This window comes from Hibiscus syriacus, unplaced genomic scaffold (genome assembly GCF_006381635.1).
Source record: "Hibiscus syriacus cultivar Baekdansim isolate YM2019G1 unplaced genomic scaffold, ASM638163v2 tig00111810_pilon, whole genome shotgun sequence".
Classification (NCBI taxonomy): Eukaryota; Viridiplantae; Streptophyta; class Magnoliopsida; order Malvales; family Malvaceae; genus Hibiscus; species Hibiscus syriacus.
The window spans coordinates 1,093,896-1,115,180 of record NW_024063186.1 but is presented as its reverse complement, the minus strand read 5'-3'; the positions used below and the strand labels follow the sequence as shown (position 1 = coordinate 1,115,180).

Sequence of the window (21,285 nt, the reverse complement as noted above, 5' to 3'; positions counted from 1 at the left end):
ACTTTCATCCTGCAGCCATTGTCCGTATCCAAGATAGATAACTTAAGCATACATAATGACTTTATACCGACAAAAAGCATCACATGAGAATATTAAATGTAAGAAAAAAACGTATATTTAAAAAACATAAGTATGATAAATATAAAATGAATAATAAAATGATGATTATTATATCCATTAGAGGACAAATGAGTGGTGTTCCAATAACTAGCGTTATTTAAGTTCACCGCCCTTTACACTGCTTTCCCGAATTCGCCGCTCGCTTCTTCTTCTTCTTCTTTTTGAATTGTATTATCAACGTGAATAAAGGAGTTTGATTCTCAAGTAATTCAATCTATAAACGATCTAATTTCTTCTTTCACCCCCTTATTTTAACTTGTAACCTCCCAGACCCGGTCTGTAAGTTAAACCCAAACCTAAGTGGTCACATATCCCATTCAGATGTTTTTTTTCTTACAATACATTATATTAATATAAACCAAAATATTAATAATACAGATATATCAAAAACGATAGCAAATACATGTCACCAGATACAACGAAAAACATGTAGAGATATATGTTCGTACAAAATAAGTAGTTGATCTCCCCTGATGCCAAATCTGCTAGCTTACGGTCTGTTGTTATCTGAAAAAGGGTAAAAACTATAGAATGAGCTAAAACGCTCAGTGTGCTCCATACAGTGTATAAAAACATATTAACAAAATATTTTAATAAAATTTGTTTATGCAATATGTTTTGAAAACATGAACACTACCCCCATCCTTTCACAATCTGTTTGTGTAGGTTCCCCAGAACCATACACCCCGCACAACCAGTAAGGCCCTAAGCACACAGCCGAGGAGCCTGCAGATAATCTTCCTCCAATAATATTCCCCCCAATAATAATAATGAACATGAATGTATGCACGTAAAACAATGAATAATTCTTTAAAAACATAAGAATGTTTCAAGCTTGAAAATCATAAACAGAAATACAGAAATCAAAAATCAAATCAGTAATGTATAGTAATTCAGATGTTGGGTAATCAGTATTTAGAAAACGGTATAAAATACCGTAACCAGAAATCATATCAGAAATATACAGTAAATCAGAAATCAGATACATAGTATTCAGATATTTATATACTTTAAAACAGTAATATAGCACTATCAGGAAACACACCTGTAACAGTCTGAGAAATCAGATAAGGAAGCCTATCACTGGGTTTGTCGATCACGCTCTGCTGCAGCGCTAGATCCTACGAATTGGAAAAATCCATATTGGAATCCTAATATAAATAATCTTTATTTAAATAATATACGGAAACCTACGGGTAATTCTTGTAGTACGCTATTCAAGCTGATCTGACGAACGAACAACTTCAGACCTAACTGATCCTCGTTCAGGTGAAACACAGGTACCTTCATAAAATATTTTACTGAATCAATTCCTTAACCAATTCTCAAATAAATAATCAAAATACTAAAATACTAAGCCTTTTTGGGTTCACATGCTTGATTCGGGGATTTCGAGTCAGAATTTAACAAAACGAACTTAGGAATCAGATTCAGGACGTCGAAAAACATAAAGTATGACCTTCCGAAATTCTGAATTCTTGGTCAAAATCAAAGTCAACGGGTTTGATTGACGATTCGAAGACTTTCGGGTTTGAATTATGTGAAACCGACCCCAAAAACAGATTCGAGACGTCAACAAATGTCAGGATAGGTATTATCAGAAAAGATTAACGGTTATTTAATGGCCGGTCAAAGCCGGTCAAAGTTCAGGTCAAAGGAGATCAACAAACTGTCAACCATTTTACAGAAATAACACCCTTTTTAAAATAATTACCAAAATAGCACTTTTCGAATTAAATTCCCAAAATAGCACTTTTCGAATTAAATTCCCAAAATAGCACCTTTTTCGAATTAAATTCCCAAAATAGCACCCATTTCGAATTAATTCTCAAAATATCACCCGATTAACGGTCAACGGTCAACGGGTCGGGTCGGAATCGGTCAAACCGGTTAAACTGGTCATTTCAATCTTCCCCATGCGCAGTGGCGGCGCGTGGGGGCGCGTAAGGTGTCTTCTGGCTGCGTAAAATTCACGGAAAAATTTCTAAAAATTATTTTGATCGATTTCGAGATACTTACAAAGATCGGTTCAAATTTTTGAACGGCAGAGAGCTCGATTTCATCAAATCAGAAACTTTGACCGCTTCACCTCCCTACGCGCCGCCGTCGACGGAGACCGAGGATAGCGCCGGCGGACTCAGAACGGCACAAGGAACACGATGGTGCGGGAGGTGTCGTAAACGGAGCAACGATCGGCGATGAATTTAAGATATTCTCGGCGATTGAGCTAAAAAAACGTCGAGACTTTGACTGGAAATTCCCAGCGTTTGGCCGCGTTTCGCGTCAATTAATTTAAGGGAATTGTTCCTCACTCGATAACGAACACGATGGTGTTTTCAAAACGACGATCGGAAGTCGGACGGCGTCGGAATCGAGGTTGGAAGTTGGGCGTATGGGAGGGGATTTTATGAATTGGTTTTTGTGTTTTCACGCAAAAACCAATTCATTTCCTTTAAAGAGAAAGCCTGCCGACACTTTTTGGGTTAATTCAGGGCTTGGTCCCTGAATTTTCTTCAACTATAAAATAGGCTACAAATTTTAAAAACTTTTAATTTAGTCCTCAAATTTTCACCAATTTACACAATTAAATTTAAAAAAATTTCCAATTTTTTTCGGGTTGTTACAATTCTCCCCCTCTACAAGAAATTTCGTCCTCGAAATTTACCTTATGAAAATTGATGAGGAAATTAAACCTCCATTGATTCCAACGTCTCCCAAGTAGCTTCTGAGGGGCTACGATTACTCCATTGAACTTTGACCATTGGAATAAGCCTATTTCGAAGAACTCGTTCATCCATCTCTAAAACCTGAACATGCTCCTCCTCATACGACAAATCAGGTCTCAGCTCTACCTCGTCAACCTGAATGATGTGATTCTGGTCTGGACGATATCGCCTCAACATAGACACATGAAATACATTATGAATACGACTGAGCTGGGGAGGCAACTCGAGCTGATAAGCAACAAGTCCAACTTTCTTCAAAATACGATACGGCCCAATAAATCGCGGACTCAGTTTACCCTTACGTCCAAATCTCAATACCTTCTTCCATGGAGATACCTTGAGAAAAACCTGATCTTCAACCTCAATATCCTTACGTCGGTTATCTGCGTATGATTTCTGCCTATCAAATGCCTCTTTTAAGCGATCACGGATCAATCTGACAGTATCTTCAATCTCTCGAATCAAGTCTGGACCCAAAGTTTTTCTATCATGCAACTATGTCCAACATATAGGAGTACGACATCTACGTCCATACAGAGCCTCGTACGGTGCCATGCAAATACTTGCCTGGTAACTATTATTGTAAGCAAACTCAGCTAATGGCAAGAAATCTTCCCAATTACTACGAAAATCAATCACACAACCGCGTAACATATCCTCCAACACCTGAATAACTCGCTCAGACTGTCTATCAGTCTGTGGATGAAAAGATGTACTGAAATTCAAACGAGTACCCAAAGCCTCGTGCAAAGCTTTCCAGAACCTGGAAGTGAATCTCGGATCTCGATCAGATATGATAGACAACGGAACACCATGAAGTCTAACGATCTCAGAAATGTACAACTTAGCCAGTTTGTCCAGAGAATAATTAACCCGAATAGGAATAAAGTGTGCTGACTTGTGAGTCTATCAACAATCACCTAAATAGAATCCTTTTTGGAAGGAGTCAAAGGAAGACCAGTAACGAAGTCAATTGTAATGCGCTCCCATTTCCACTTAGGAATCTTAATTGACTGCAACAATCCAGATGGATGTTGGTGTTCTGCCTTAACCTGCTGACAAGTCAAACACCTCGCCACAAAATCTGAAATATTCTTTTTCATACCAGTCCAGAAGTAGCGCTCTTTGAGATTATTGTACATTTTTTCCCCGCCAGGATGCATAGCATAAGGACTACTATGAGCCTCCTGAAAAATAACTCGCCTCAAATCATCATCTTTAGGTACGCATTAACGACCGTGAAAACACAAAGTACCATCCTGTTCCATAGTATACTCTGAACTCGATCCTTGTTTAACTTGCTCAATAATGGAAAGCAATGAGCTATCCAGAAGTTGTTTGGTCTTAATCTCCTCGGCCAAAGTAGGCTTAACCTGCAACTCTGCTAACATACTATTATTATCAAATAAACTCAAGTTGGCGAATAAGGCTCTGAAATCTGATATCGCCTTACGGCTCAAGGCGTCTGCCACTACATTAGCCTTCCCTGGATGATATTCTATCTCTAAATCATAGTCTTTTAGAAGCTCCAACCAGCGACGTTGTCTCAAATTCAATTCTTTCTGAGTAAGCAGATACTTCAGACTCTTATGATCAGTATAGATATAACACTTTTCTCTGTAGAGGTAGTGTTTCCAGATCTTTAAAGCAAAAACTACGGCAGCTAACTCCAGATCGTGAATAGGATAGTTACGCTCATGCGGCTTTAATTGACGTGAAGCATAAGCGACAACCTTCCTATCTTGCATCAAAACACAACCTAATCCAGAGTGAGAAGCATCACTGTATACAGAAAAATCTTTCCCAGATTTAGGCTGAATCAGTACTGGGGCTTGAGTTAGAACAGTCTTCAGTTTCTCAAAGCTAGCTTGTTGGTCCTCAGACCAGACAAATGGAACATTCTTCCTCAATAGTTTCGTCAGAGGAGCTGCAATAAGGGAGAACCCCTCAACGAAATGACGGTAGTAACCAGCTAAGCCCAAGAAACTACGAATTTCAGAAACGTTCCTGGGTTGCTTCCAGTTCAGAATAGCCTCCACTTTGCTTGGATCCACCCGAATACCATCAGCAGAAACGATATTTCCAAGAAAAGTCACTTCGCTGAGCCAGAACTCACACTTGCTCAACTTAGCGTATAGCTTATTCTCCCTTAGAGTCTGTAGAACAATCTTTAAATGCTCCTCATGTTCTTCATCACTTCTAGAATACACCAGTATGTCATCAATGAACACAACAACAAACTGGTCCAAATAAGGTCGAAATACCCTATGCATCAGATCCATAAAAGCAGCAGGGGCATTTGTTAACCCGAATGACATCACTAAAAACTAGTAATGCCCATACCGGGTACGGAAAGCAGTCTTCGGAATATCCGAGTCTTTGACTTTGAGTTGATAATATCCAAACCTTAAGTCTATTTTTAAAAAGATTAAGCCCCTCGAAATTGGTCAAATAGATCATCAATTCTGGGCAAAGGATATTTGTTTTTAACCGTGAGCTTGTTCAGTTTCCTATAATCGATACAAAGTCTCAATGTCCCATCTTTCTTATTGACAAAGAGAACTGGGGCTCCCCACGGTGATACACTGGGTCGGATAAATCCCCTATCCAACATCTCCTGGAGTTGAACTTTCAGTTCCTTAAGCTCCTTTGGGGCCATACGATAAGGATCCATTGAAACCGGAGTGGAACCTGAATAGATTTCAATCTCAAACTCAACTTCTCTATCCGGAGGTAATCCAAGCAATTCCTCAGGAAAAGCATTGGAAAAATTCCTTGACAATCCGGATACCTTCAATATCAGACTGAGAACTCCTAGTATCCAATATATAAGCAAGAAACGCCTCGGAACCTTTCCTGATCATCTTATCAGCTACCAAAGCAGATACAACATTCGTCAGAAATCCACGACGTTCCCCAATCATTATAATCTTTCGATTATCCAGGGTCTTCAGAACAGCTCTCTTAGTCTCAAAATCAATATTTACTCGATGTTTGTCCAACCAATCTACGTCGAGAATCAAATCAAACTCTTCCAAAGGTAACTCCATCAGGTCGGCTAGAAAAATCTCTCCATTGATCTCAATAGGGCACTCTCTATAAATACGATCCAACACAATGGACTTGCCTAAGGGACTTTGAACTATCACCGAATGCTCAGTATTCTCAACAGGAATATTTAGACCCTGAAACAGAATGAGATACAAAGGAATTGGTAGAGCCACTATCAAACAATGCAAAGTATGGAACTGAATGAATAGTAACAGTACCTGCAGTCACATTAGGCCCATCACGATCTTGTCGAAGTCTGGCAGTGTAAACCAATGCAGGCTGTCTGGCATCAGATCTAACTGGACCCCTACTCTGAGATGATCGGCCTCTACTAGCCGATCTTGGTACTCTGCCCTGACTATGACTCACTGCTGGAGTCTGAACAGTACTCTGAGTACGAGCGAGAGTACGAGCTGGTGTCTGAACTGAATGAGTTAACTCTGTACAATCCTTTACAATATGGTCACCTAAACCACATCTAAAACATGTACCTAATTTCTTCCTGTATTCCCCATAATGAGGTTTCCCACAATAATTACATGACTGCAAAGATTACGACCCAGAAGATCCACCATGTCTAGAAGGCTGAAAAGTTGAAGAACCAGATGCAACAGGTCTGATACTTGCACCGCCTCTCTGAAATGACTCACCCCTGTCTCTCTTGCTAGGGTGTGTAAAAGAATCAACAAAACCAAAAGGCCTCCTGAATCAAGTTTGAGCTCGATCACTATCTCTCTTGTGCTCCATACCCAGTCGCTCTATTTCCTCAGCAGTCTTGGCTATCTCAACCAAAGCATCAAAATTCCTCTCTCGGTGGGTAGCAACTCGACTCCTGATCTCATACCTGAGTCCATTCTCAAACCTCAAGCATCGATCTATCTCCGTGTCAACAAGTCCAGGAGCATAACGGCTCAATCGGATGAACTCTACCTCGTAATCCATAACAGACATATTACCCTGCTCCAGATTCTGAAACTCATGGCGTCGCTCTTGCAGATATCTCTCTCCGATGTAGTGACTCCGAAAGCACGTCTTGAAAAGATCCCATGTTAATTGGTTCCTCGAAATACTACCAGAAATGGAGTGCCACCATCTGAATCTTTCTTTCTTCAACATAGTTAGGGCCCCCTTTAATTTTTTCTCAGGTCTGAGGTCCATCTCATCCATAATCCTCTCTGTGTCCTCCAGCCAATACTCAGCGTCTGTCGGAGGTCCACCAGTAATACCCTTGAATGGAACTACACCAGCAGCAACCAGAGAATTTGAAATCTCCACTACAGTCATGTTACTAGGGGCTCTAGCAGCTCTCTGAAATATGCGGAAGATAGCTCTGTTAATGGCATCTTCATTCATCTCAGTATCCTCATCTTCAGTGACGGGAGGGTCTCTCGTATGAGTAAACTGATCATCATGAGAAAGAGTCGGATCTATTTGCAGAACAAGAGGATCACGTGGTGACATCAGATCATCTGTCGTAATAGAAGGTCGAGTGACTCACCCTCTACCACGTCCATGTCCTATCCTACGACCTCTACCAACATTCATCATTGGATCTATAAGGTTCTATAGAAAGAATTTGAAACATATGTCAGATTAGCATCAAGGATCTCGAGAAAAATTTAAATCATAACATAAGGTGACTTTTTTTTTAAAAAAAATTCTTAAAAATCCAAAGTTTAGGACCCATATACAGTCCGAGTGTTTAAAACCGAAAGCTCTGATACCACCAAATGTAACCCCTCAGACCCGGTCTGTAAGTTAAACCCAAACCTAAGTGGTCACATATCCCATTCAGAGTTTTTTTTTTCTTACAATACATTATATTAATACAAACCAAAATATTAATAATACAGATATATCCAAAACGATAGCAAATACATGTCACCAGATACAACGGAAAACATGTAGAGATATATGTTCGTACAAAATAAGTAGTTGATCTCCCCTGATGCCAAATCTGCTAGCTTACGGTCTGCTGTTATCTGAAAAAGGGTAAAAACTATAGAATGAACTAAAAAGCTCAGTGTGCTCCATACAGTGTATAAAAACATATTAACAAAATATTTTAATAAAATTTGTTTATGCAATATGTTTTGAAAACATGAACACTACCCCATCCTTTCACAATTTGTTTGTGTAGGTTCCCCAGAACCATACACCTCGCACAACCAGTAAGGCTCTGAGCACACAGCCGAGGAGCCTGCATATAATCTTCCTCCAATAATATTCCCCCCAATGATAATAATGAACATGAATGTTGCGTGTAAAACAATGAATAATTCTTTAAAAACATAAGAATGTTTCAAGCTTGAAAACCATAAACAAAAATACGGAAATCAAAAATCAAATCAGTAATGTATGGTAATTCAGATGTTGGGTAATCAGTATTCAGAAAACGATATAAAATACCGTAACCAGAAATCATATCAGAAATATACAGTAAATCAGAAATCAGATAAACAGTATTCAAATATTTATATACTTTAAAACAGTAATATAACACTATCAAGAAACACACCTGTAACAGTCTGAGAAATTAGATAGGGAAGCCTATCACTGGGTTTGTCGATCACGCTCTGCTGCAGCGCTAGATCCTACGAATTGGAAAAATCCATATTGGAATCCTAATATAAATAATCTTTATTTAAATAATATACGGAAACCTACGGGTAATTCTTGTAGTATGCGATTCAAGCTGATCTGACGAACGAACAACTTCAGACCTAACTGATCCTCGTTCAGGTGAAACACGGGTACCTTCATAAAATATTTTACTGAATCAATTCCTTAACCAATTCTCAAATAAATAATCAAAATACTAAAATACTAATCCTTTTTGGGTTCACATGCTTGATTCGGGGATTTCGAGTCAGAATTTAACAAAACGGACTTCGGAATCAGATTTAGGACGTCGAAAAACATAAAGTATGACCTTCTGAAATTCTGAATTCTTGGTCAAAATCAAAGTCAACGGGTTTGACTGACGATTCGAAGACTTTCGGGTTTGAATTTTGTGAAACCGATCCCAAAAACAGATTCGGGACGTCGAAAAATGTCAGGATAGGTATTCTCGGTAAAGATTAACTGTTGTTTAATAGCCAGTCAAAGCCGGTCAAAGTTCTGGTCAAAGGAGGTCAACAAACTGTCAACCATTTTACAGAAATAGCACCCTTTTTAAAATAATTACCAAAATAGAACCCTTTTCGAATTAATTCCCTAAATAGCACTTTTGAATTAAATTCCCAAAATAACACTTTTTTGAATTTAATTCCCAAAATAACACCTTTTCGAATTAAATTCCCAAAATAGCACCCATTTCGAATTAATTTCTAAAATATCACCCGATCAACGATCAACGGTCAACGGGTCGGGTCGGAACCGGTTAAACCGGTTAAAAACTGGTTAAACCGGTCATTTCAACCTTCTCCACGCTCAGTGGCGGTGCGTGAGGTGTCTTCTGGCTGCGTAAAATTCACGGAAAAATTTCTAAAAATTATTTTGAGCGATTTTGAGATACTTACAAAGATCGATTCAAATTTTTGAACGGCGGAGAGCTCGATTTCATCAAATCAGAAACTTTGACCGCTTCACCTCCCCACGTGCCGCCGTCGACAGAGACCGAGGATAGCACCAGCGGACGCAGAACGGCATAAGGAACACGATGGTGCGGGAGGCGTCGTAAACGGAGCAACGATCGGTGATGAATTTATGATTTTCTCGGCGATTGAGCTAAAAACAACATCGAGACTTTGACTGGAAATTCCCGGCGTTTGGCAGCGTTTCGCTTAAATTAATTTAAGGGAATTGTTCCTCACTCGATAACGAACACGATGGTGTTTTCAAAACGACGATCGGAAGTCGGACGACGTCGGAATCGAGGTTGGAAGTTGGGCGTATGGGAGGGGATTTTATGAATTGGTTTTTGTGTTTTCACGCAGAAACCAATTCATTTCCTTTAAAGAGAAAGCATGCCGACACTTTTTGGGTTAATTCAGGGATTGGTCACTAAACTTTCTTCAACTCTAAAACATGCTACAAATTTTAAAAACTTTCAATTTAGTCCTCAAATTTTCACCAATTTACACAATTAAATTAAAAAAAATTCCAATTTTTTTGGGTTGTTACATAACTTCAATTTCACTTGTTCTTTCCTCTAGTTATTTCTTTATCATGTTAGGGTTTTTATCTTAGTTTCCAAAATTTTCAATAATTTTCATTCATCTTTTAAGTCTTACTTTCCCTAGTTGCAAGTTGGAGAAGAGAAGCCGAATTCCATTTTTGTTTTAATTTTTGCTCTTTCATTTGTAATTTTGGTTGAAAGGTAATTTAGATAGTCATTGTTGTTCATCTCTTCATCTTTATTTGAACTTTAAAGAGGGGTTTTGGTTTTTGACGTAAAATAAACAAAGTTTATTGCTTTAGTTGTTGAAAAAATTAGCAAAAATAAGGAAAAGAAATAAATTTGGCATATATTTCTGGTTTTAAATTATGATTTGTCTTGTGTGTAGTAAAGTTTTGTTATAACTTAAATGTTTTAAAAGGATGATTGATACAATTTGCTAAGGCTCTGTTTGCTTGATGCTTTTTGATGTTTTTATTTTGGTGTTCATGTTATAAATATTTATGTCAACAGTGTCAATTATCAAATTGAGAATTTGGGATTTTATCTTACTCCAATGGGTTACAATTCTAATTAAAGAATTCAGGTGTAATTGTTCTTTTCTTATACTTATTTATTAGAATTGGTTTGTGTTTGACTCTTTGATGAGATGTTGCCAAAAAAACATTTGTTTGGAAGTGAAAAAAGAAAAAAAAGAAAGCGAGAGGAGGAGTTAAAGAAGTCACAAAAAGGTGCTCTTGATAAATTTGTGTTTAAAAAGGCTGATTCTCAGAAACTTTGAATCAATCAACTGAAAATTTGCATACTGAAAATCCTGGAAATTCTGAAAATGTGAATGATGAAGCGAATGATCCAATTGACTTTAATGATGTTCCAATTGATGACAATGTTGAAAATTTAGGCATTGGTGAAGAAACACTTCCTCATTTGAATATATATGATCCTATAAATTGGGAGAATCTTGACAATAATGCGAGGGATATATTAGTTGAGAAAGGGCCCATAAGAGAAATGGATCTTGAATTTCCTGTTGATAAATATTATAGACATTTCTCATATGCATGTTATTCTAGAAAGTTAAGCAATGGTGAGACTAGTGATAGAAAATGGTTAGTTTATTCCAAAAATGTTGACAAAGTATATTGTTTTTGTTGCAAGTTGTTCAAATTGATTAGTAATGTAAATTTGTTAGCAAATGATGGCTTAAGTGATTGGAAACATATTAGCCAAAGGCTTAAACAACATGAAAATAGTGTTGAACATATGACTAATATGAATACTTTGAATGAATTAAGAGTAAGATTGGATAAAAATCGAACAATCGATAAAAATTTGCAAGAAGAGATTATGAAAGAGAAAGAGTGTTGGAGACAAGTGTTACAAAGAATATTCTCAGTTATGAAATGTCTTGCTAAACATAATCTTGCATTTTGAGGATCCAATGAAAAACTATATCAAGATAACAATGGTAATTTTCTGGGATTGATTGAAATGATTGCAGAGTTTGATATGATTATGCAATATCATGTTAGACGCATTCAGGATCGTAAAATTCATTATCATTATCTTGGACATAAAATTCAAAATGAGTTCATTTCCCTTTTGTCTCAAAGTGTGAGAAATTCTATCATTAAGATCATTAAAGAGGCTAAATACTTTTCCATAATTCTTGATTGTACGTCTGATGTGAGCCATTAAGAACAAATGGCCCTCAAAGTTCGGTGTGTTAATATATTAAATAACAAAGTTAAAATTGAGGAGTTCTTTTTGGAGTTTCTAAAAGTCGATGATACATCTGGATTAGCACTCTTTAATGAACTACAAAATGTTTTGAAGTCTCTTGATCTTAATGTTGATGATGTGAGGGGACAAGGTTATGATAACGGTTCTAATATGAAAGGAAAACACCAAGGTGTTCAAAAAAGATTTCTTGAAATTAATCCAAAAGCATTATACATGCCTTGTGCTTGTCATAGTCTAAATATCACTCTTGGTGATATGGCACATTCTAAAAGATTGCTTGGTGTTGTGATTTGGTATGACAGTTTATTTGTTGTTAATATGGTAAGCAAGAAATTACAATCTATGTCTATGTGCATTGCTACTACCATAAGGCAATTAGAAGGTGTGATGTCCTACTTTGAAAAATATAGAGATGAAGACTTTACAACTAGTATGAATGTAGCTAAAAGTCTTGCACTTGAAATGGATGTGGAGCCTATCTTTCCCACAAAACGTCGTGTGATTAAGAAGAAATTTTTTGGAGAGAATAATAAGGATAACGAAGTTGAATCGCCTGAAGAGTCATTTAGAGTCAATTATTTTTTGGTTGTGGTAGATATGGCAATTACTTCTTTGAAGAATAGATTTTAGCAATTAAAGACATTTGAAAGTATTTTTGGATTTTTATATGATTCAAATAAGTTAAAGTCATTAGATGATAATGAGTTGAAAGAATGTTGTGTTCATTTTCATTCTACCTTTACTCATGACAATTCATCGGATGTTGACTTAGATGATATTTTCTTTGAATTGAAAGTCTTACAAATGACTTTGCCGACAGAATTATTATCCGCCACTGAAATTCTTAAGTTTGTCAAATCTGCAGATTGTTATCCGAATGCTTCAATTGCTTATAGGATTTTATTAACTGTGCATATGACCGTAGCTTCAGCCGAAAGAAGTTTCTCAAAGCTTAAATTAATAAAAACGTACTTGAGGTCATCAATTTCACAAGAAAGGTTGAATGGTTTAGCAACATTAGCTATTGAGAAGGAGATGATAGGAAACATTGATGTTGATGTTATTATCAATGACTTTGCATCTCAAAATGCTAGAAGAAACCGTTTCTTATGAGAATTTGTGTATGCTGTTTTGTAGGTGAGAGGCGTCAATTTTCGATTGAGAGAAACGATTCTAAGAGATGATTGAAGACATAATAGGACTAAATTGAGTGAAAAATTGTGATGTCTCTTTATATATTTGGTAAAATAATGTTGGTTAATGTAATAGAATCTACTCGTATAATTTTTAATGAAAATATTTGTTTGGCGTTTATCGAAATTTATTCTTGAATTTTAAGTTATTTTTTTAAGGGTCCTTATCTCTTATTTTGCCTAGAGCCCTTAAAATATCAAGACCGACCCTCTAACCAGGTAACTTTTCTGGGGATTGAACTCACAATTTCAACCACTGAATAAAGATGCTTAATGAAGTAATGGTCCAGAAATGCCGCATTTGGTTCGCACATTTGTTCATTAGACCTGATAGAATAACTGTTTTGATTAGACGATTTGCCTTCGGGACTTAAAGTTGTTCCAAGTTGGGAATATACTTGTAAAGGAATTTTAGTTTCATTTGGTTTAGCTTTTACCATCTTGATCCTTACAGGCATTTTGATTTTGTTGATAGACTGTTGCCAGTTTCATTCTCAATTTGACATTAAAAAAGGTTTTCATAGTGGTTCTATTTGGCTAGTTAGTTTACTGTATAATCTATATATTTCATGCTTCATCCCAAGTTGAACTTAGGATGTACATTTGACTAAAAAAGAAGTGGATTTTCAACTTTATGAATCGAATTTGAGCCAGCCCAGATAAGGGACGTAGAAGCTATCGGTTTAATTATTATATTTAAAGAGTTTAAGGAGTAAATTAAAATTTAAATCATAGTTGAGGGACGTCTGTTGAAATTAACTTATTTCCTTAAACATTCAAAACACGTAGGGTGTGTTTGTAAAATTGTAACGGGATTTGTGTGTAATTGTTGACTCTAATTGAGAATCGAGGAATTAGTGGATAACTATTTTCAATTAACGAATCTTATTGTCTTGTAAATAATTATATTTTATCAATTAAAATCCGTAACTTTTAAAATTTTACATAAAAATAATAATATTATACTAATTATTAACTGTACTTTCTTATTATTCTTTGATATCTGATTTAAAAATAATAATTACAACCTAAGGTAAACAGATCAAATTTAACTTAGTTGACATTGTTATTATTATAATATGGAAAAATGTGGAGTCAAAAGTACTTAAAAGCTCAACATGTTTGATTCTAAGAATAACGAAGAATTTGAATAATATAGATGTTATTATACAGAAGCACATGATTCACACTACCTTATTTAATTTATTCATTCCCTTACTACTCGCGTTTACTTTCTAATGCATGACAATGCCTTTCTACCAATCTATTCTAACAATTTTGTTGCAGACCTAGAATTGAATCTTGGGAAGATAAGTTATTTAAAAATTTAAAGATATTTTATATAAAAAAATTAAAAGAGATAAAAAAATAGTTTTATTAATTTTTTTTGTAATAATTTAAGATGATTATAAGATAGAGTTAATAATATATTTTTAACTACTAACAACGTATATACACTTGACAGACGCATCTGTTCGAACTTAAGATCTCTAGAAATGATAGCACTCCTATAATCAATGGAATTACTTGATAAATTCTAATTTTATTAATATTTAAATTTATAAAACTTAAAATTAAATTAAACTGAAAATTTTAAAGGAAATATGAACCTTCCCATGTTGTACGTGACTTTGTCCCTTGTTATACATGTAATTTTATTTTGCTATCCCAAAATATGTGTAACGTCCTAAATTTTGGGTTAGTAGTTTCGTGCTGATCCGAAAGTGTTTTGGACAAACACAATAACATTGTAGGAAGCCTTGGTCTAAGTTTAAGCTGAGTTAAGATTGAGTCAAACCCAAATAGTGAAAAAGGGGTATTTTTGAGTTGGGGTAAAGTTAAGGGGGCCAAGGGGTGATTATCCCATTGTTTGTTTCAAAGGCAGATTTTCATTCAAGTTTTATGACTTCACCGAGAGGGAGATAAGGGGAAAGGCTGATTTCCCTCATATCTCATTTTTTTTCACTTTTTTTTGTCATATTCTCCTTTCAAACTTCATTTATTCCCCTTGATAGATTGGGCAAAGGTGAAAACTTTGTTGTTTTATATTCCTAATCTAGATTACCAAAGGTAAGTGGTGGAGTCCTTATCCTTAAAGCTTCTAATCAAACATTCGTTCTTCCTAGTTGGTCATGGTGGCCATAAGTGGGGTTTTAATGAGGGTTTAGAAAGCCTTAGTAAGCCAACTCATTTTTTATGGATTTAAACCTTTGGAAGACTTCTTAACTTCTTTTCAAGTTCTTAAGTGAGTTAGTAACTCGTTTACTTATCTTTTGATTAGTGAAAGAGGTCAGAGAAAGGTCTAAAGGCAAAAGTAAGGAAAAACTTATACTTGAGCGAGCTTGGAGTTTTTTCTTAACAGTTAGGAGTAAGGTGCTTTTAACTTACCTATACCACTTGTAAGTCATTGTCTATGCTTCATAGAGTATGTAAGTGCATTCATGGTAAATTATGGTTTATAATGTTATACAACATGAAAATTGACGTATTATGGCCCCTTTTGACTTATATAAGACTTAAATAATGTTTAAAGGACTTAGGGATGCTTAAGGGTGAAGTTGGGATGCCATTTTTAGGTAAAATAGAATAATTTGGGTTTGAGTATTGGTAATAGATGAACAATATTGATATTGTTCTTTAGATAGCCAAAACAAAGGTTTTTATCTAGGTAGTATTGATACTCAATTCATAAAGTATCAATAATGTTCTTCTGGTACCGATACCCAAGGGTGGGGTTATCGGTACCATCGTTAAGTTGTAAAGTTCAATAGCTAGATTTGATATCGGTACTCGAGAGGTATCAATACTACATAAATAAGAAGTATTAAAGGAATTGATATCAATTTATTTTTCCAAACATCGAACCTAAATTTGGTACCGATACTCAGGATGGTATTGGTACCCTAATAGAGAAGTAACGATACTTCATGTTATCGATATTGCAAAGTTTTCTCAGGATATCAACTGTAAAATAAGTATTGGTACCAAGGGTGAGTATCGATACTAAAAGGTCGATACCTATACCAAAGGGCTTAGTATCGATACTATCGTACTGAATTTGGTAAAAAGCCTAATTTAGGGTTAAAGGCTTAGGAATGGGTCTAGGACAACTAATTAGACATGGAAAACTTGACTAGAACCGATTTACCTAACCCAATACCCAATATTAACCCAAAAATGATTATGGAATTTGATCTAAAACTTGAACCATACCCAACCCAAACCATACTTGATCCAAAATTTAGCTGACCCAATATATACCCATATCCAGTTTGACCTGAATCGAAAACAATCTGAAACGAAATTAACTTGAGCTGAAATTAACCCGAATTGAAGTAATCCGAACTGAAAATAACTCGAAACCGAAAGTAACCCGAACCGAAATTAACCCAAATCAAAAGCAACCCAAACCTAAAAATAACCCGAACTGATTTATCATACACATGACCTAAATCCAAACCAGATCTGATATGACCCGAATAAAATCAAACCAAATATAATTTAGACTTGAAATGGCTCGACCCAAGCTCGATCTGAATGACCCATTTTCCACATCTACAGCTAATACTTCTCTAATTAGCTTACAAGTGAGAGCATGAATCTCCATACTATTCTCAAGGCTATGTTTAAAACTATCGTTCATCTTTAATTTTCTACAACATAGACAAAGAAAAGAAGCATCATCAGGATTTCAGACTTATACGGGTACTTTCGGTACCTAGGGGCATGTATTCATTGACACCTTACTATAACTGATCACTTGGTTTTAAGATCGACTAAACCTGACACTCTAATACCTCTAAATGTAACACTCTAAACTTGATTTGGGCATAAAGCACCACATTCAGCTACCGAGACAACCCCTAATTTTCAAAATTCATTGATTTCATTTCAAAACATATTGTATGGTACTACAATAAACATACATGACAATTATAAAAATATTTTATAAATTGGATCTCTATGACACATAGTTTATAACAAAAACAATACAAACTCAAACTTATAAATATGAATACAATAATAAGGGTCCTACGAATACACATGCACACTAAAGCTAAAGTACAATACTCTGGAAGAGATGTTAGATGTCTTGATGCGATGATGCTCCATGAATGACTCAAGCTAATGACCTGTAAACTGAAAACATTCGAACATTGAACTTAAAAATCTCAGCAGTATAATCGCTAATCTAAAGCAGCATTATGAGTCTCATAAACATAAGCATGCTAAAGATATACTACTAAGTAATATGTGCATAAATTATCATAATCAATTGCTACCTACTTAAGGTTCAACCGTTATATTGTTGAGGTAGGAGTCTCATACTTCCCTTAATCATCTGCTAAGGGTCTCGCCGTGAGTACACCTGTAATGGGTCTCTAATCACAATAATTATTATTTTTGTACATTCTCTGAATGTGAAACTGGCACACTATTGTACATTATCTGAATGCGACATACTACTAGTATCTAGTCTCACATAGTCATCAGATACTAGTTAACTGGGGAACCTATTAATCATATTTTATCGGTAAAAAATTTCTACTAAGCTACTAAATGATCTCTTGATCTTACATAGAAATCAGGTAGATCATATAGGGAAAACCTGGTGATCACATAACATAGGTATAACTTCTGCTCACTTAAGCATTGGCTCTATATCACACAGTCGTCAAGCCAAGCTCTAAGGATATATGTTATACTTGACTGATGCAATGATATATGTATGACTGACGGCTCAAGGCCACAAGATACTGACAATCAATAGGGCAACTGAGGTAGCCTAGCTTAACTACGTGCATTAAAGTGAGGTCATCCCCTTACTAGTTGATATCACGCTCGTTCTCTCATCTAGAACGTTATGCAAGGGTTTATTAGTCTAGTACATATGTTAGTTTATTAAGCTGCTATATTCTGACCATTCGATACTTGAAGGTGTTTTAGTCATTTCTGACTCTAAAGAGATCTTTATGTATTTTATGATTTTATGACAGCTACTGATCCTACAGTTCACTAGCTGTATTACTTGCTAGCCTGATACTTGACTCAGGTTCATTACTGAGTAGCGATGTTCTCATAGTACATGATTCCTCCATTTCGAAATATGATTAGCTTATTGTACGGCTAACTGTTACACCCTCCACAACGATCCTTTGTTCTCAATTACTCCCTATGTGCTCGACTAATAATACTTGGACGTATTATATATAATATGATTACTTTGATCGTAACCCACTTTTAAGAGTGTTTCTAGGCACCTTTTTCCATTTATGTCACTCAAGGATTAAATTCCTTCATTATGAGTCATGTTTAACTCTTACAGCCTAAACAAAGTCAAATATAACCATCTGAAATGAGTAGTATCGATACCCCTAGGCAAAGTATCGATACTCCCATAAGTACCAGTACAAAAAACATCTTATGTTTTCTAAAATTTCTCCTAGTATTGATACTTACATCCTCAATACCGATACCATGGTTGTAGTATCGATACTACTCCTTAGAGTATTGATACTCCTCATTCATCTAGCATTGATATTATCCAGTATCAATACTCGAACTCATAACTACCTTGTTTAAGCTAGGGAAACACCCAAAAATCATCCTAAAGGTCTTAGTTTGATCCTAAAAGATGTGCTAAAGCTTAAGTAAGTTACTTAGGGTCATAAAATACCATAAAAGCACATGTTTTACATTAAAAATGTCATTTAATCATGAAATCAAACATAAACACTAAAATACTCAAATCTTAACAAATCTTTGTGCTTATGAAAGTCTTAACACCATAAAGGATTAGAAATACACTACATTGTTGTTAGAATCCCGAAATAAAGCTTCTGTCTCAAAAAGCTTTACTTTCTCTCACTCTTCTTGAACTAAGATGATTTTCACCCCCTTTCTCTAGCCAATAAGGAAAGTTATGAGATTATGAACATCAAGGATGTTGTTGGAGGGATAAAGGATGAATTATAAAGCTCAAAGGACTCTCTTTTAGCTATGGAACTTGGAGAGGAAGAAGGAAAGATAAATGAGAATGAAATAAGAGAATAAGATAAAAAGAGATAAAATACTTCTCATCTTTTTAAAATGGGATAATCGCACATTTGATCCTTCTTCATCTTTATACTATTATAAGATCCTCTTTTAATGTCAATTAGGCTCAACTCACATCCAATCAAGCTCATATTTGACCCAACGACTTTAATTATGAACCCTACGAGGTCCAAATGGCTCTTGGGTAAACCCAAAACTACTAGCCTAAAATTTGGGTGTTACAAGTCATGCTAAACATTCATTTTCTAACCTAAAACTATGATTGAAAAGTATTTTTCTGAATTAAAAAAAATCAATTTTTACTTTAAAAATATCTTGAAGTGAAATTATATTTTATTACATGTAAATATTTTATTTTAATTAGTTTTGAAATTAATTATTTTTTATTAATATTCATTTTGATTGTTATATATAATAATTTAATTTTTATTGAAAATAAAATAATATTTTTCATAATATTTATGTTGGGTATACAAGTATTTTATTTTTAATCTATTTCAATTTTCTTATGGACATATAATAATATAATGGTTACGTTCATATTATACTTTTAATATCTAAAATATACTTTATATATTTAAATTAATTTTACAAACAATTTAGGTTTAGATTAAAAACAACTATACCGATATAAATAAATATTAATAATTAGAACCAAATATTGTGCAAACATGATTTATTGTTTAAGGCATATTAATTTCTTAAAATATTTAGATATATTAAAATCCAATAATTTATATTAATCATTTAAAAATATTTGAAATCTATATTTTATATATAAAAATATCATTAATGAGTTATGATATTATATATATATATTATTATTATAATTAAATTAAATTATTTCATATATCATAAATTTAAGAAATTTAAAGATTATTTATATTTTTTATTTATAATTTTATATCTAAAATAAATATTTTATAGTAAAATAATAATAATATCAAAAATTAGAATTTTAAATTTAATTTTTAAAAATTAAAAATTAAATAGAAAAATAATTTATTTCTATTATCTTATTTTGATTCTAATTATATTTAATGTTATGATTTTATTTTATTTTGATAATTTATTAAAAGATAAATTAGAATTATTAATTTAATATTTTTTAATGATATTATGGTATTATTATATAATGACACATTAGTAAGTGAAAAAAATGGAATTTTGTTTAAAAGAAATTAAATGATCAAAACAGAATTGTAAAAAAAATAGAGAGTGACTAAATATGTATTTTACCCTTATTTTTTAAAAGGAGATTTGGGCAACGCACTGTACCTGATATAGTGTGGGGTTTTTGGATCTTAAGTCCAGAAAAAAAATGGATGAGGCGTTGCTTCAAAGGAAAGGAGGGAGGATCTGTGAGATTCTGACATGGGAAGTGGTGGTGGAAGAGCTCAAGAGACTGAGCTTTTTCGCCGCACCATTTCTGGCTGTGGCGTTTTCACAGTGCCTTTTGCAGGTCGTGTCGATGACGATGGCCGGCCACCTCGGCGAGCTCCCACTGTCTGGTATTGCCGTCGCCACCGCTTTCTGCAATGTCACCGGCTTCAGCCTCCTCGTAAACACAGTTCTCTCACCTTTTTTTTATTTTACTTTTAATGCCTTCATCACAATGGCTGCATAATATTTTGTGACTAACAGTGGGGACTTTCCGGTGCACTGGAAACTCTAAACGGACAAGCCTATGGAGCAATGCAATACCATAAACTAGGAAGCTAAACTTACTGCTCCATAATATGTGCACTTCGGATTTCCCTCCCCGTGTGTCTCCTGTGGATGTACATGGACAAACTATTGGTGCTGATTGGCCAAAACCCTCAAGTTACAGAGATAGCTTATCGATATGCAATGTGGCTCACTCTTCGCCTACTCCATTCTTCAATCACAGGTTCGTTTCTTCCAATCCCAGAGATTGGTCCTTCCATCGTTGTACACCTCGCTCGCAACACTGTGTTTCCATGTGTCCCTTTGCTGGGTTTTGGTATTCGAATCCGGGTTCGGATACACCGGGGCGGCATTGGCTATCGGTTTATCGTATTGGTTCTACGTGATCTTGCTAGGATTCTACATGGGGTACTCATCGTCATGTCGGGAAACCGAACCCTCTACTTGAAGGATGTTTTCATGAGCGTCCAGAAGTTTTTCCGGTTCGCTGTTCCTTCTGCTGTAATGTGCTGGTAAACGAGCAGCATCATTCATCATCCTTTTCGACCGTCTGTTTTCTCATGTTTAATTGTTTGTTCTTAATGTGTTGGGTGGGTCTTCTTTGCAG

General features: G+C 35.0%; 1 pseudogene; it reads left to right on the top strand.

Moving 5' to 3' along the window:
• The first annotated feature begins 10,573 nt into the window (after positions 1-10,573).
• LOC120171039 lies at positions 10,574-12,390 on the top strand (annotated as a pseudogene).
• Positions 12,391-21,285: the final 8,895 nt, after the last annotated feature.